Consider the following 15,039-nt stretch of genomic DNA (forward strand, 5'->3'; position numbering starts at 1 on the left):
AGAGCTTCCGTCAGAAAATGAAAGTGTTAGTTACAAATACCTCTTGTTGACCTGTTAAAGAGTTATTAAACATAGACATTGCTTGTCATTAGTTACATCAGATTAATTTGTTACTTTTCTTTAAAACTATTTCATAAATTGAACTTGTCACTGAGTAAGAATTGACAGCCCACTTCACTGGGATAAATTAGAGAAGTTTCACTACATTACTGACACGTCAGTTTGCTTATGATTATTATTTCTCTCGTTCTTTCCAAGTCTTTGAAATCTTTAGCTTTTGGCATTGCTTTATTTACATATCACAACATTCTTTTGTTTTGGTCTTACTACTGAGTAAACCATAAAAATTAATTGTAGAATTAATACATTTTAGGGAGACATGAGAGTTCAATCAAATACATTTAAGAAATACATTGGTTCAGTTCAGAAAGGCAGGACAACTCGAAGCAAGGGGGAGGAGGGGTGTGGCTTCCGGGTTATAGGTAGATTGAAAAATGTTCTAGTTGACAATTGGTTGAGTTTATCCAAAGACCTAGGATCAGTAGAAAGGAGATGTCTGGGTTAAGGGGCTGTGGAGACCAAAGTTCTTATTGTGCAGATAGATGAAGCCTTCAGGTAGCAGGCTTCAGAGAGGACAGATTGTAAATGTTTCTTATCTGTCCTAAGGTCTGTGTTTATATTAATGCTGGAGAGGTATAATGAGGCATGTTGGACCTCTGCTTCTCGTTGTGGCCTGAACCAGTCTTTCAGGTTAAATTTTAAAGTGCCCTGGCCTAGGAAGAAGTCCATTCCAATGGTTGGGCGGGGATTAAAATTTTTCTTTTGGTTTACACTCCAAAAGCTATGAATGAGGCCAGGTGTGGTGGCTCACGCCTGTAATTCCAGTGCTTTGGGAGCCCAAGAATTTGAGACCAGCCTGGGCAAGATGGTGAAACCCCATCTCTGTAAAAAATAAAAAATTAGTCGAGTGTGGTGGCGGGCACCTGTAGTCCCAGGTACTTGGGAGGCTGAATGAGGAGGATTACTTGAGCCCAGGAGGTGGAGGCTACAGTGAGCTATGATCACGCCACTGCACTCCAGCTTGGGCGCGATCATAGCTCACTCTCAACAGAGTGAGACCCTGTCTCAAACAAATAAAAAAAAATAATAAAAAGAGTACTGTGTTAATAGAGCAGTGCCCCTCAAAGTATGCTTCACTGTCACCTGGGAGCTTATTAGAAATGCAGCTTCACAGCCCCACCCCAGACCTACTAAATCAGACTGGGATTCAGCAGGGATTGGGCCCAGGAATCTGTGTTTTGACAAGATCCCTAGGTGACTTGTAAGTGCATTAAAGTTTGAGAAGTGCTGTTTTAGAGTTTTATGCAAATGAGTTGTAAGACTGACAGATTGTGCACCCTTTAAATATTGGTGAAAATAAGAGCTTCGGCTTTAGTAAATTAGACCTATATTGAATCCTGGATTATCCTTTGAAAGTCTCCCAATCCTAGTCTCCAGTTAGCTACTCCGGGTCACGAGCCTTAGCTCAACTGTATGCTTGACTCCATCCCCCATCAACACCTTCACCTAATTAATCCACATTCAACCTTCCACTGTCAGGTCAAAGATGACTTCCTCAGAGAAGTCTTTGCTCGACCCCCCACCTCACTCTCATAAAATGAATACTTGTCCTTTGCAATTTCACATTTATGATTTGATTCACATTTATGAATTTGATTCATGTTTACTTCTCCTACTAGCCTATAAGCTTTAGGAGGGAAGAGACCTTATCAGTTTTGCTAAATGGTATATCCCCAGGGTATAGAACAGTACCCGGCACATAATAGATGCTCAACAAATATTTATTTAATGAATATATGAATGAAACCAAGCCAGGAATAAGTGCACAAAAGAAAATGCTCTGAAAATTTTTTCCAAAGGCTTCTCCGTAAACTCTTAGGCATCTGAGGCAGTAATAGTTAGGGTTTTGAAAAGAAAGCCCTGGATATTTTCTAGGCCTTGTTTTTTTTTTTGTTTTGTTTTTTTTTTTTTTCTTGGCGGGAGGCGGGCATGGAACAGAGTCTTACTCTGTCACCCAGGCTGGAGTGCAGTGGCACTGTCTCAGCTCACTGCAACCTCCACCTCCCGGGTTCAAGTGATTCTCCTGCCTCAGCCTCCTGAGTAGCTGGGATTACAGGTGCCCGACACCACACCCGGCTAATTTTTTTGTATTTTTAGTAGAGACAGGGTTTCACCATGTTGGCCAGGCTGGTCTTGAACTTCTGACCTCAGGTGATCTACCCGCCTTGGCCTCCCAAAGTGCTGGGATTACAGGCATGAGCCACCGCGCCTGGCCCAGGCCTTGTTTTATCAACATTCCTCCAAGAAACAAACTTTTCTTTGTTTACCATGTTTATGAACACAAAAATAGTTGATAGGGAGGCAATGGTGACAAAAAGAAAGCTGGAATCTGCCTTTCAGTAAGCAAGAAATAGTCCTGTCATCCAGGTCATGTCCACATTCCATTGGCCGGTATTATCATATCTGCATCCTACATTGTGAGGTCACCAAGGCAACCTATTAATCATTCTAGAATCTACCTCTTGAAGATTACAAATGAGACTGGGAAACCCTCTTCAATAAGACCTGTGTGATGATAGATTGTGTCCTGAGCCCGCAGGTCAGGCTGAAAGAGTCAACAACCAGCAAAGTGAAGATCTAGGAGTCTGTTCCCCTTGAACCTGTGTGGACCTGATCAAACCTCGAGGGAAAGGTAAGAGCACTTAGTGGACCAGGTGAATTGAGTGTGATCCGGGTAGGCATGGGACAATGATCGAAAGTTAACCTGTGGCCTCTGTCTGTTTAGTTGTTTAGCCCAACTCTTGTGGTCTTTATGTTTTATGTATGAAGTTTGTTAAATGCTTTAATATATATGTATAGGGTGGAATTGGGTCGCCTTGATGTACTGGTCACTGAGTCACAGGACTGTGACTTTGGGGAGGCCACCTAACTTCTCTGTGCATGGTTTCCTCTCCTATAAAATGAAGATGTCTGAGGGCCTTTCTGGACAAGTCCAAAGGATCAGAGTATCTTACCACATTTCAGGCTCACCTGTTACAGAGCTCTGGGCAGAGAACCTCATGATGGTCTTGCAAGATGGCTCCATTCTCTGCCTAGATCAGTTTTGCCCAATTCCCAGTGCTTTAACATGAGAGGGAGTTGCATCAGTGTGTAGTCTTTGTTTTACTTGTGTTCTTGGAATGGCAGATTGTAGCTCCTGTAGAAGGAAAAGAAGAAGAAATAAGGAATTAGCATTGCTCTACATTGACTCATGCTAGATGTCAATCTGAGATACATGTAAAACGTTAAGCACATACAAGATAAAGAAACAGATTGTGGCAATATTTAAAAATATCCTGGCTTTCTAAATTAGAAGCAGTTCTGATAAGCCTGTTTGGAATTCATGCAAAACATCCATAACTCTGACAATCTGAATTGTACATGGCAAAGGTAAATTGCTTCTAGGCAGTAATTCTAGGTGCAGGTTTAGATGGACTATACGGTAATCAAGTCTCCATTGCTTTACAGATAGCCCTCACTCCTTGGCCTCTTACTTTCCAGATTGCTTCTTTGTTAGCCTCCCTGTTGGCTCCTTCCTCTTTTCATTCTCTTTAATGTCTCTGTTCCCCAGTGTTCTACTTTTGCCTCTATAGCCTTACTCTACAAGCTCTCCCTGGCTGTTTTATCTTCTCTAATCACTTAAGCTATTGTCAGCAACCTGATGACCTATTTAATCTGACTCTCTGGTCCTGATTTATTTCCTGAGCTCCAAACCCAGGCTTCTACTGCCTGTGGGATATTTCAACAGTGAGGTCTCACAAATACTGAAATTTAGCACACCACTGACCGAACTCACGATTTTTCTCCACCATAAACTCACTTGTCCCCTTTCATGTCCGACTCTTGTACCCTTTAATACCCTATTGCAATGAATATCATCATCTCCTAGACTGTAAATTACAAGAAGGCAGAGACCATGTCTATCTTGTCCACCCCTTGTAACCACAGCACCTAGCATGGTGCCTGGCGCGTGGTAGACACCCAGTAAATATTGTCGAGTGAATGATGAATCTATTTATTCTTCCAAACGAAAAACCTTGGAATCTTCCTCGATGTCTCTGTCTCCCTCACTCTCCATGCCCAGTCTGAGCCCTGTGGGGTTTATTACATAAAACCCTTTTACATTTGGCTCCTCTTTCCCCTTCATCCCCGCTGCCATGACTTTAATTCAGCCTTTACCATCTATCTCCTGGATTATTGCAGGAGCTCCTCATTGGTCTTCCTGTTACCTGCTTTTCCCCATTCATCACCATCTGATCCCCAGAGTGATCTTGCGGCTTGAATCTAATCAGCTTACCCTCAGGCTCCCCTTGACTTAAACAGAGTTTGCAATCTGGCAGCTTTAAGCGGAATCCACGCAGTCTGTACGGCGTTTTGAGAAAATGAGAATGACTGTATTTTGTTGATTCTAAGATGCATATTTTTTTTCACATTTTAGCAGCTCTGATATTGGGATGTGTCTTGAAATGGACAGTGACATAGTTTGATCAGTGGTGTTCTCTCTTATTGGTACATAAAACAGCAGTGTACCCTGTAATCAGTGGCTTCATAAATTTGCTGAAAAATACTCATGCTAACATTTAAAAATAAGGAGATTGTACATAAAACTATCTTCAGCTTCTCTTGGAAAATTATATCAGGCAACACTGGGCTGCGATTTCTGGATAGCAGCCGAAGATGGAGCTACCAGTAAGTAGCAGCTACCTCATTTAGACAAAAACTTGCTACAGTGTCTCATGGTTTCCGCCCAGGCTGCTTTAGTCATTTGTATTACCTGCCCCAGCCCATTAAGCATTTGAAAGGACAATCCCTGACTGATAAGCTGAAGTCCAGATTCTTTGTTGTGATTTATAAGAACACAGGTGGCACCAACCTACCTCCCCCAGGTTAATGCTCCCAACCTTTGCTGTGTACTCCCTGTATCCCCCAATCTCGAATATAACGGACTCCCATGTTCCCTGGAATGTCTTTCTCCATCTTTTATGCCCTACGAAACATTTCCTGGTGTTCCCAGGTCGAGCTCATTTCTTTCTGGACTCCAGTAGTAAGTACATGGGCGTATCTCTGCAAAAACCGCAGTTACTTTTGCACTAACCTAAAGTACAGTTCTGTGATTTATTTTTTATTTTTATTTTTTTGAGATGGAGTTTTTCTCTTGTTGCCCAGGCTGGAGTGTAATGGCGCAACCTTGGCTCACTGCAACCTCCGCCTCCCGGGTTCAAGGGATTCTCCTGCCTCAGCCTCCCGAGTAGCTGGGATTACAGGCGCCTGCCACCACGCCTGGCTAATTTTTTGTATTTTTAGTAGAGACACGTTTTCACCATTTTGGTCAGGCTGCTCTTGAACTCCTGACCTCAGGTGATCCACCTGCCTCGGCCTCCCAAAGTGCTGAGATGGCAGGCGTGAGCCACCACGCCCAGCCAGTTCTGTGAATTTTAACACACGGATAGATTAGCATAACCACCATCATCATCAGGATATAGAACATGCCCCCCAAAACTCCCTCCTGCTAGCCCTTTGTAGTCACTCCCCTCCCTCACCCATAAACCCCTGGTAACCACTGATCAGTTCCCTGTCACTATAGTTTTGTCTTTTTGAAAATGCCATATAACTGTCTGTATCCCTTTCAGCCTGGCCTCTTCCACTCAGCGTAATGCCTTTGAGACCCATCCAGGTTGTGTGTATCAGCTTCATTTGTTTTTATTGCTGAGTAGCATTTCATTGTACGGATGTCCCACACTTTGTGGGACACTCACTGAAGGACATTTAAACTGTTTTCAATGTTTGACCGTATGAACCTGCATACACATTTTTGCATGAATAGAAAATTTTATTTCTCTAGAATAGCTACCCAGGAGTAGGATTGCTGTCATATGGTAAGTATATGTTCAACTTTATAAGAAAGTACCAAACTCTTTTTCAGAGTGACTGTACCACTTTGCATTCCTGCCAGCAAAGTGTTAGCGTTCGAGTTGCTCCACATTCTAGCCAGCGCTGGATATTGTATTAAAAAAAAATTTTTAGCTGGGCACAGTGGCTCACGCCTATAATACAAATACTTTGGGAGGCTGAGGCAGGCGGATAGCTAGAGACCAGTCTGAACAACATGGCAAAACCCAGTCCCTACAAAAAATACAAAAATTAGCCGAGCATGGTGGCATGTACCTGTGATCCCAGCTACTTGGGAGGCTGAGGTGGAAGGATAGCTTGAGCCCAGAAAGTGGAAGTTGCAGTGAGCTGTGATTGTGTCACTGTGCTCCAGCCTGGTGACAGAGTGAGACCCTGTCTCAACACCCCCACCCAAATTTAGCCATATTCATAGACATATAGTGGTATCTCATGGTTTTAATTTTAATGTCTGCTTCCTTGAATCTGGCCTGGAGGAACTGGAGGGAACAAAAGGTAAACTCACTGTCAGTTCAGTGGTACTTCAAACTCTGATCTGTTTCCTTCATCTGCCTTCTGTTATTTACTTTTCAGAGTCCTCATGTTACTTGTTTATTGCTGTGGGACAGATTACCAAAAAATCTAGTGGCTTAAAACAACACATGTTTATGATCTTACAGTTTCTGTGGGGCAGAAACCCAGGCGTGGCTTACTTGGGCCGTCTACGTCAGCATCTGTCGTGAGCTGCTGCACACAATGTGTTGACTGGGCTGCTGTCATCTGAAGGTTTGATTGGGGAGGGATCCACTTCCAAGCCCATATGGTTGTTGACAAGAGTCAGTTCCTCATGGTCTGTTTGACTGAGGGCCTTAGTTCCTTGCTGGCTTTTGGCTAGAGACTTCCCCCAGTCCTTTGCCACGTGGGCTTCTCCCACATGGCAGCTTACTTCATTGAAAGCACAAAAGCTGTGAAGATAATAGGGTCTGCTAGCAAGACAGAAAATCACAATCTTTTATAACCTAGTCATAGAAGTGACATCCCAATACCATTGCCATGCTCAATTGATTAGAAGCAAGTTTCTGGGTCCAGCCTATGCTGAAGAGAAGGGATGAACACAGTGGTGTGAATTGACCAGGAGGAAGGGATCATTGGGGGCAGCTCAGAGTCTGTCTGCCACTGTCCTCAAATAGCTGTTTCATGGATTCTGTCCAGGTTTTATAGCTTTGTCCCATGGGAGAGAAAGAGTAGAGTGGGTAAAATGTCCTTTTTCCATCTTACCCAGACCAGAACCTTCTGTGAAGCTTTTTGATTTGATTTATGAACATTCAGGGTTAATTTAAGGAATTTCTTTAAACTCAAGCCATCGAGGACCAAGCTAGGGTTAGATTAAGCAGTGGTCTGAATTAAAATTCTGATATCTATTAATCTATTTATTAAATCACAACCAAGGAAAGCTCAACTTTTGTATCTAAGATGGAGCGTTTCGAAAGCTGAATTTCCACACCTTAAAACGTGATGGCTGTTTTAGCCTGTCATTGTGGCTGCTCACCAGGTGACCCCAATAGAAACATCTTGCAAGCACTGACCTTTATGAATTTCTTCCATCTGATAGTGACTCATAACCCATTTTTAATTTCTTTTAATGACTTCCTAATGACTTGCCAGATCTGGCCTCTCTTTTCTCCTACTTAATGTGATTTTTCAGTACCCAGAATTCACCCTTGAAAATATGCTTGGTTCTTTCTCTATTTAAGTGAAAAATTACTTGGTATTCCTTTCTGCTCTTCACAAGGGAGCAGGATCTTTAAATTAGGGTCCTTTGATTTTTTTTTTTTCTTTTGACACAAGGTCTTCCTCTGTTGCCTAGGCTGGAGTATAGTGGCTCTATCATGGCTTACTGCAGCCTCAATCTTGCAGGCTCAAGTGATCCTCCTGCCTCAGCCTCCCAAGTAGCTGTGAGAATAGGCATGTCCCACCACACCCAGCTAATTTTTTTTTTTTTTAGTAGCGAGGTCTTGCTATGTTGCCCAGGCTGGTCTCCAGCTCATCAGCTCAAGCAATCCTCCTCGCTCAGCCTCCCAAAGTGCTGGGATTACAGGTATGAGCCACTGCCCCCAGCCTTTTTGAACTTTTTTGATCATGGACCTCTTACAGTAAGTTTTGTGAGAATGGACCAAGCATATTTATTTATTTACAGCTAATACTGCTGAACTCATGTATTGTGTACATGATCAAATATACATGGAAATAGAAAAGTTAACAAGAATAAGAAAATAGATAAAAATACGAGTTCTGGTGTTTTGCTTTCTGCTCTCCAGCAGATCTCTGTGCGTCTGCTGTGGGGAAGCTACCCCAGTTTTGGAGACTACTAGGGGTTAGGAAGTGGTGATTGGGTGTGATTGCTTGCCAGTGGCCCCAGCATCAAGAGGCTAGCTCAAAGTCAAAAGAGCTGGGAGGCCAGCCCTGTCTGAGCGTCCCCCCTTTGGTGCTACGGGGCTTTGAGGTATCAGGAGCCACAAGCAGACACCTTAAGTACCCACCACCAAATAGATCTGCACATGCTGCTGTTTTCTTAGCCTCCTGTCCAGTCCAGCTGCTTCGCCTCAATTCTAGCATACTCCTCAGGGTATGTCATGATCAATAATGGGAGCTGCCCATTAGAACTACTTTGCCTTGGCAGAAATTGGAACTGTGGCCAGCTCCAGGAAGCTTGTGAAATAGGAGAGGCTTGCCTACAATGCCCTGTCTCCCTTGAGAGGTAGCCAGGCTTCTCCATTCCCCTCTGTCTTTCCATAGTTTGCTATTGCCATGGACTAACTAAATGTCCTGGATTGGGATCCCTCAGAAGCAGAGCCTGAGATAAACATTTGAGAGCAAGTTTATTTGGAATGCAGGAGCAAAGAAACTACAGCAGTGGGGAAGTGAGAAAGGAAGGGAAGGCAATCAAGAGAGATTAAGTCCAGCCTGAAGAGGTGGAGAGGGCAGCCATTTTTCAATCTTAACATCCGGGCACCTTTCTCTATGTAATTGCAGCATTATCATTAGGAAAGAAGTTCATTTTGATTTCTAGTTCCCCTCTCCCATTTCACACCCTAGTTAAGTACTGTAGAATATGCATAGCTATGGGAACCCCCTCTTCCCACCTCTTTTCCTCTGGCTGATGCCTGGTCAGTCATCAGGTCTCGGCCCGTGCATCACTTCTAGGAAGCCTTCCCTCATCCCCCTTTCTGAGATAGGGCTCTTTCTCTGCGCCCCTGGAGTGTCTCGTACCTGTTTTATTAGGTATTTTATCATATCATATTGCTTTCATTTATTCATGTAATAGATATTTATTATGTGCCTGGCACTGTTTTAAGTACCTGGTATGTATATTTCAATATCCAATCATGTGTATTTTTTTTTTCTCTGCCATTTGTGTCTCTGTCCCTCAGTAGCACCTGCTACATAGGAGGTACTTGCCACATAGGAGGTTGAAAACTGTTAACATCACTCTGCCCATCATTTTTTCTTTTTTCAGGCTGGGAGAACACATCCCTGGTCAGCTGTAGGAAAGCCAGAGAGCATTTGAGAAGAGGCTGAAGCTTGAATTTTGCAAACACACAAGGTGCTGACTCAGACAGTAGAGTGTAATGATTATAATAAGCAGGGGTTCTAGAGCCAAAGTGCCCGGGTTCAACTCCCAGTTCCGCCCCTCATTTGCTGTTTGACTTTAGGCTACAATTCCTAATGGGTGAAGAGGGATCATAATAGTATATACCTCAGAGGATGGTGTGTGGATTAAATAAGATTAACATATGTAAAATTTAAAAGTACTTAGAACGTGGTCAGTGCTCGATAGATATTATCATTATTGTGATTTATTCACTTACATCAGTGTTGGTTCATTTAACAATTGGAGGCTGACCATAAGACCCCTTTGGTGCTCACAGTAACATTTCAGTGTTCTTTCTACAATGGAAAAATACAATGAAGTTGTTCATTTAAAGCAAATTCTGTGTTTTCAACAAATCACATAAAGGGCACAGCCAATCCAATTCGTGGTCCAGGGGCTGGCCATTAAAATAACAACCTAAATCATGAGTTTTTTTCCCTGCTTTCCTTTCTTTCTGTGGTTAAACAAATATTTGGTGAGTACCTCTTTTGCGTTCAGTAATGAATAGGTTTAAAACTGAGGATGTGGCCAGTCGCGGTGGCTCACACCTGTAATCCCAGCACTTTGGGAGGCCAAGGTGGATCACCTGAGGCCAGGAGTTCGACACCAGCGTGGCCAACATGGTGAAACCTCGTCTGTACTAAAAATAGAAAAATTAGCTGGGTGTGGTGGTGTACACCTGTAATCCCAGCTCCTCGGGAGGCTGAGGCAGGAGAATCGCTTAAGCCTGGGAGGCAGAGGTTGCAATGAGCCCAGAATGCACCACTACACAGCCTGGGTGACAGAGTGAGACTCTGTCTCAGAAATAACACACAACTGGGGATGCCAAGAGGAATGAAATAGATCCTTTCCCTTTAGGATTTCACATGTAAAAGGGCAAATTACAGCACACTTTGAGCAGCTCTATAATTGGACGCACACATGGCTTTGAGAGCCAGAAGACAGAGTGACTAATTCCCCTTTGGTGATTCAGGAAAGGCTTCACACAGAGGAGGTGACATTGGAACAACTGTATCTAGACATAGCCATAATTTAATGGCTGAGGATTGAATAGGCATTTGGTTGGGAGAGCCAGCTGTATAGCTACATTGTCCACTATTTTTTTGGAGCCTGAGTAATTATGCTATCATTTACAATTTGTGTAGCAGCCTCATCAGGTCCTACTCTTGGCGTCCCCACCATGGAAACCTGAGTGGTTGTATTGCCTCATAATGAGGCCCTCTGGTGATGTTAATATACTAATAGGACAGAAGCCCAGAGCCACCTCGCCAGTTATTTTTCAAGTAACTCCATCCGATTAAATGGCAAACTAGGTAACCACTTTACTAGATCTCCTGTGGCTCTCAATTGCAGAAAGGAATTGAGCTAAAGAGCAGCTTGGGTGGGGTTATGAAATGTTTATGGCTGGAGTCCTGTAAATTTTAGCTGGCAAAGCCTAAGACCAGTAAGCTTGAAAACACGTATGCTGTGTCACCAGCTAGGAAGCGTTTGCCAGGGAAACTGCTGGCGGCGCAGCCGCGGTCAGTATAAGACTCTGTTAACAAGACCACCACTAGATTGCCTCGAACATAGCAGAACTGTGGCTGCTGGCATCCATTACTGCCATGGGCACTTTGAATTTTCAAGTATGTCTTTCTCCTCCCCCAAACTCAGCAAATTACAGGCCAACTTTCCTTTCCCTTTCTGCTGATGAAGGGAGGTAATTCTCCCTTCACAGATAGGTTCTCCAATAAGGAGCTACTGAACAGCTGGAGGAGTATAAATGTCTTATGACCCAGTGGCTGCTCCCTTAAACCCACACCTTTCTAGAACCAAGGAAAAATGTTTAGTTTTTCCACTTCTCTTAATTGTACCAGGTTAATGTAACATTTTCTAAAAATTATCCTCAGTTTACCTAAAGAATGCTTTTCTGCTCTTATTTACTGAAATTCTCTTTTCTATTTTGTATTGATAGCAGATTATTTATGCACACAATAGCCTGGTCCTGCCCATGCGGAGCCTGGTCCCTTTGGAAGCAGTCACATGGCCGCTGACTTTGCAGCCCATTACTTGAGTGCATCTCCAGGCCAGGAACAGAGCAGGGTTGGGGCAGAGAGCTGTGCTCACGGCCAGTGCATTGTCTCCCGGATTCGTGGCTCTGGGCTTGCCTTCCCGGCTGAAAGGCAAAGCAGCCTGGCCCTGTTCTAGTTATTTCTTTGTGTATGAGTGTGTATATATGTTTGTTTATTTAAGCAAGAGCTCTCTCTGCAGAGTGGGGTGTGTGTGTGTGTGTGTGTGTGTGTGTGTGTGTGTGTTTGTGTGGGGTGCTTCAGAGAGAGCTGAAATTGTACCTCTTTTCTTTCAGCCCTCTGCATTTCCCCAGAGAGAAGGTTTTTTTCTCGTCTTCATTTCCTTTGAAACACCTGGGGTGAGGAAAAACCTCTACATTGGCCAAGCAGAAGAAACAGGTAATATGTTTGTTTATTCTTAGGCATTTGGGGCAAGCAGAAGTCTACATCATAAATGTATATCGTGTGGCAATGGAACAGGGAATGTGTACTCCTTGGAGTATATCTTACTGCTTTGCAATTTCTTGGAATGATTGTTCTCAAAAATGCTGGTTGTAAATCAGTTGCCATCAGTTGAAGAAGATGTACAGTGACTTGGCAATCTGAAGGATTGTGGCCTATTTCAAATGAACTTGATATTTGGAAAATCTCCACAGTCACTTGGATTGAGAGCTAGAAAATGAGGGAAGGGATCCTTTGAGAAACCCTTCTAGGTCCCCTCAGGGAGTATTCTCCAAACTCCACTGCACACCTTCATATTTAGAAATCTTCCTTTAGTTCCCTTGGCTTCTTGTCGTCTTAGAGGTTTCTAGCTATCTGTAAGAATGGAACCAGAATTCCTTACAGTGTTCAAAATTCTCTTTAGTGATTTAGTTCATATGCGAACTGATCAGATTGGATCCTGAAACCAAGGCATAGCCTTTTAGTGGGCAGACATTTTTGTTCTTTAATGATTAAACAGAGTGAGTCTTCAGTTCTGCCACTAATCAGCTATGCCAGGGAGTATGTTATTTGAGTCTCAGTTTTTTTCATCTGTAACATGGGGATGACGATCCTATCTTGAAAGTTTGCTGTGAGAGTGAACTGAAATAATAGAAATATAAAGCACCCACTATGCTGGGTAAATAGTAGTCCCTTAATAAATAGTAGTGATTTTAGCTACTATTATGATTACTGGTATAGCATTCTTTCCGATCTTAGAGCTCTCAAGGGAAAAGAGCCCATTGCTTTGCGACTCTTAAATTATCCCAGAACCTTCAGTCTTTGGGAGGCCCCAGACAAAGCATTCTGAAGAAAGAGACTTGAACAAACTCAGTGGGTTCCCATCCATGCATGGCCCCTCCTAACTCATCAGCTAAAAGCAGTTGGTCTTTGTTCAAGCTAGTTTTTTCCCACCACTCAGTCCTCAGTACAAGTCAGTAAGATATGCATTATTATCACTGTTTTCTTATGAGGAAACTGAGGTACAGGGGAATTAATGACTAAGAATTCAAACTCCTGTTGTCTGACTTCTAAACCCAAGGCTCCACTGGGCCAGCATTAGGCAGTTAGGAACAATAGTTCTTGAGATGCTTTACTTCAAAAGGACCCCTTGCTAGGCTCTTTGGGAAATAGTGGTCAGCTCTTTCTGAGAGATTCACAATGTATGTTCATATATTAAAGGCTCTGAGAAGTCCTGCAGTAAAGAAACCTGTCCAACTCTACATCCCCTGAACTTATTATGTAATGGTGGGACCTTTATTTTGGCCTTAGTCCTAGAATAATAAACCACATAGAACTATTCTTCCACAAACACACTTTGGAAAACCTGGCACCAGGCCAAGCTGTTTCCTGATTACAATCATGTCTGATATACCAGCAGACACTTTCAAACACCTTCTGGTGGTCAGTATAGTTTCCTCCCTTTTCTTACCCTTTCACGTGGCGAGACCTAGGAAGAATCACCAGCTTGGTCTTACAGACCTCCCCTTACTCATTTAAGACCCCAGACATAAGTAATTGCTCCGCTGTTCTACTGGAAAGGTAGTGATGGAAGGGACCTCTCTGGCACAGGCTGCCAGGGACTCCTCTGCCTCACCCTATGCCTCTTCATTATATTTAGGCCACAGACATCAGGCTATAAAACGTCTGTGGCAATGAATACCAAGCAGAATGCAATAGGGTGAGCCTGATGAGGCATCTGTTCTCCATGCTAGCACAATCTAAGGGGGAAGAATTACACCTGCCTACCTCACTCCCACCGTGGTGTTCGGGGGTGGGGGTGGAGGGTGTTGGTATCAGTTGAATGACTATGGGTTCCAGGTTTTCAGGACTAGAGCTAAAGCCAATTTCTTGCTAAAGCCAACATCTCTAGGAAAAGCTGAATTCTAGCATAGGAAACTACGAAACTGACATCTAGAATGCCAGAGAGGGTCGTGTCAGGGTGGCTGAGCCAACGTGTGGAAGTGGGGTAGAGATGAGCTTAGAAATCAAATCACCCTAAGAATGAACAAGAACAACTCGAGGACGCTGGGCTCGTGGTTGGAGGGTGCTTGGTGGCGAAGGTTAGTTTGTCCCCACGGCCTGTCTTTTGTTCTTTCCTTGTATTTTCAGCATTGGAAGTGAAAGATTAGCATGAAAAAAACTGAAAATTATCAGTTCCACCCACTCACCCCCAACACACACACAGTAAAAACCTTTTAGCGGAAGGCTTTCCTTTTGCAAATTATAAGTGAGTGCCAATGATGATGAGTCATTATTTCATGTTTACTCTTTAAAACCATCCTTGGTATATATTAGAAAGGACAGCAGCAATGGGCAAGTTTCAAGCTTTTTTTTTTTTTTTTTTTGCCAAGATCCACCCAGGGGCTCGTGTTACCCACTAAGACATTCTTGGGCGTTTGTGAACCCTGTGGAAGCCCCCCACCTCTTTGAGCCTGAGAACCCTTTTCAGGCCTCAGGGAATCACTTCTTCAGAGACTTCTTTAATGCACTTAAATGCTAACAGAGGGTGGGAAATGGAAGAAGCTTAGATTTTACCAAGTCATGGAAAATCCCCAATCATTTTTATCAGCTTTATGTTAGAGATGTCCTCAAAGGCACACACACTGCTTACAAACTCACTTCCCTCTCTCCTGGAATCCTAGGTGGGGCAGTACATGGGAGGGGTAAGTGGCACCTTGCTTTAACCAGCTCATATTTTGGTGAGAATGAAAAATAACTGACTTTTTTTATAACCTATTACCTGAGAGAAAAACAGTTAAAAATAAATTGATAATAATTATTTAATAATGTAAAAATTATAATAGCCAATTTTTTTCTAATGGATAATAAAAAAATTCTAGAACAATCATCATGTCTTTCCATTATGATTTT

At 43.1% G+C, this 15,039-nt stretch overlaps 1 protein-coding gene across 11 annotated transcripts in view; it reads left to right on the top strand.

The window, feature by feature from the left end:
* Nucleotides 1-15,039, top strand: part of PPEF1 (protein phosphatase with EF-hand domain 1) — a 150,930-nt gene that overhangs the window by 12,948 nt on the left and 122,943 nt on the right. For 10 of the 11 annotated variants that reach the window (XR_010138967.1, XM_054544376.2, XM_063721187.1 and 7 more), the window contains 3 exons: nucleotides 2,573-2,752; nucleotides 9,503-9,589; nucleotides 11,982-12,084. The gene's annotated coding sequence lies outside the window, so the exon portion shown is untranslated. The remainder of the gene's footprint in view (nucleotides 1-2,572; nucleotides 2,753-9,502; nucleotides 9,590-11,981; nucleotides 12,085-15,039) is intronic. The other variant, XM_063721185.1, reaches the window with a different exon arrangement.

Source organism: Pongo abelii, chromosome X (assembly GCF_028885655.2).
Source record: "Pongo abelii isolate AG06213 chromosome X, NHGRI_mPonAbe1-v2.0_pri, whole genome shotgun sequence".
Lineage (NCBI taxonomy): Eukaryota > Metazoa > Chordata > Mammalia > Primates > Hominidae > Pongo > Pongo abelii.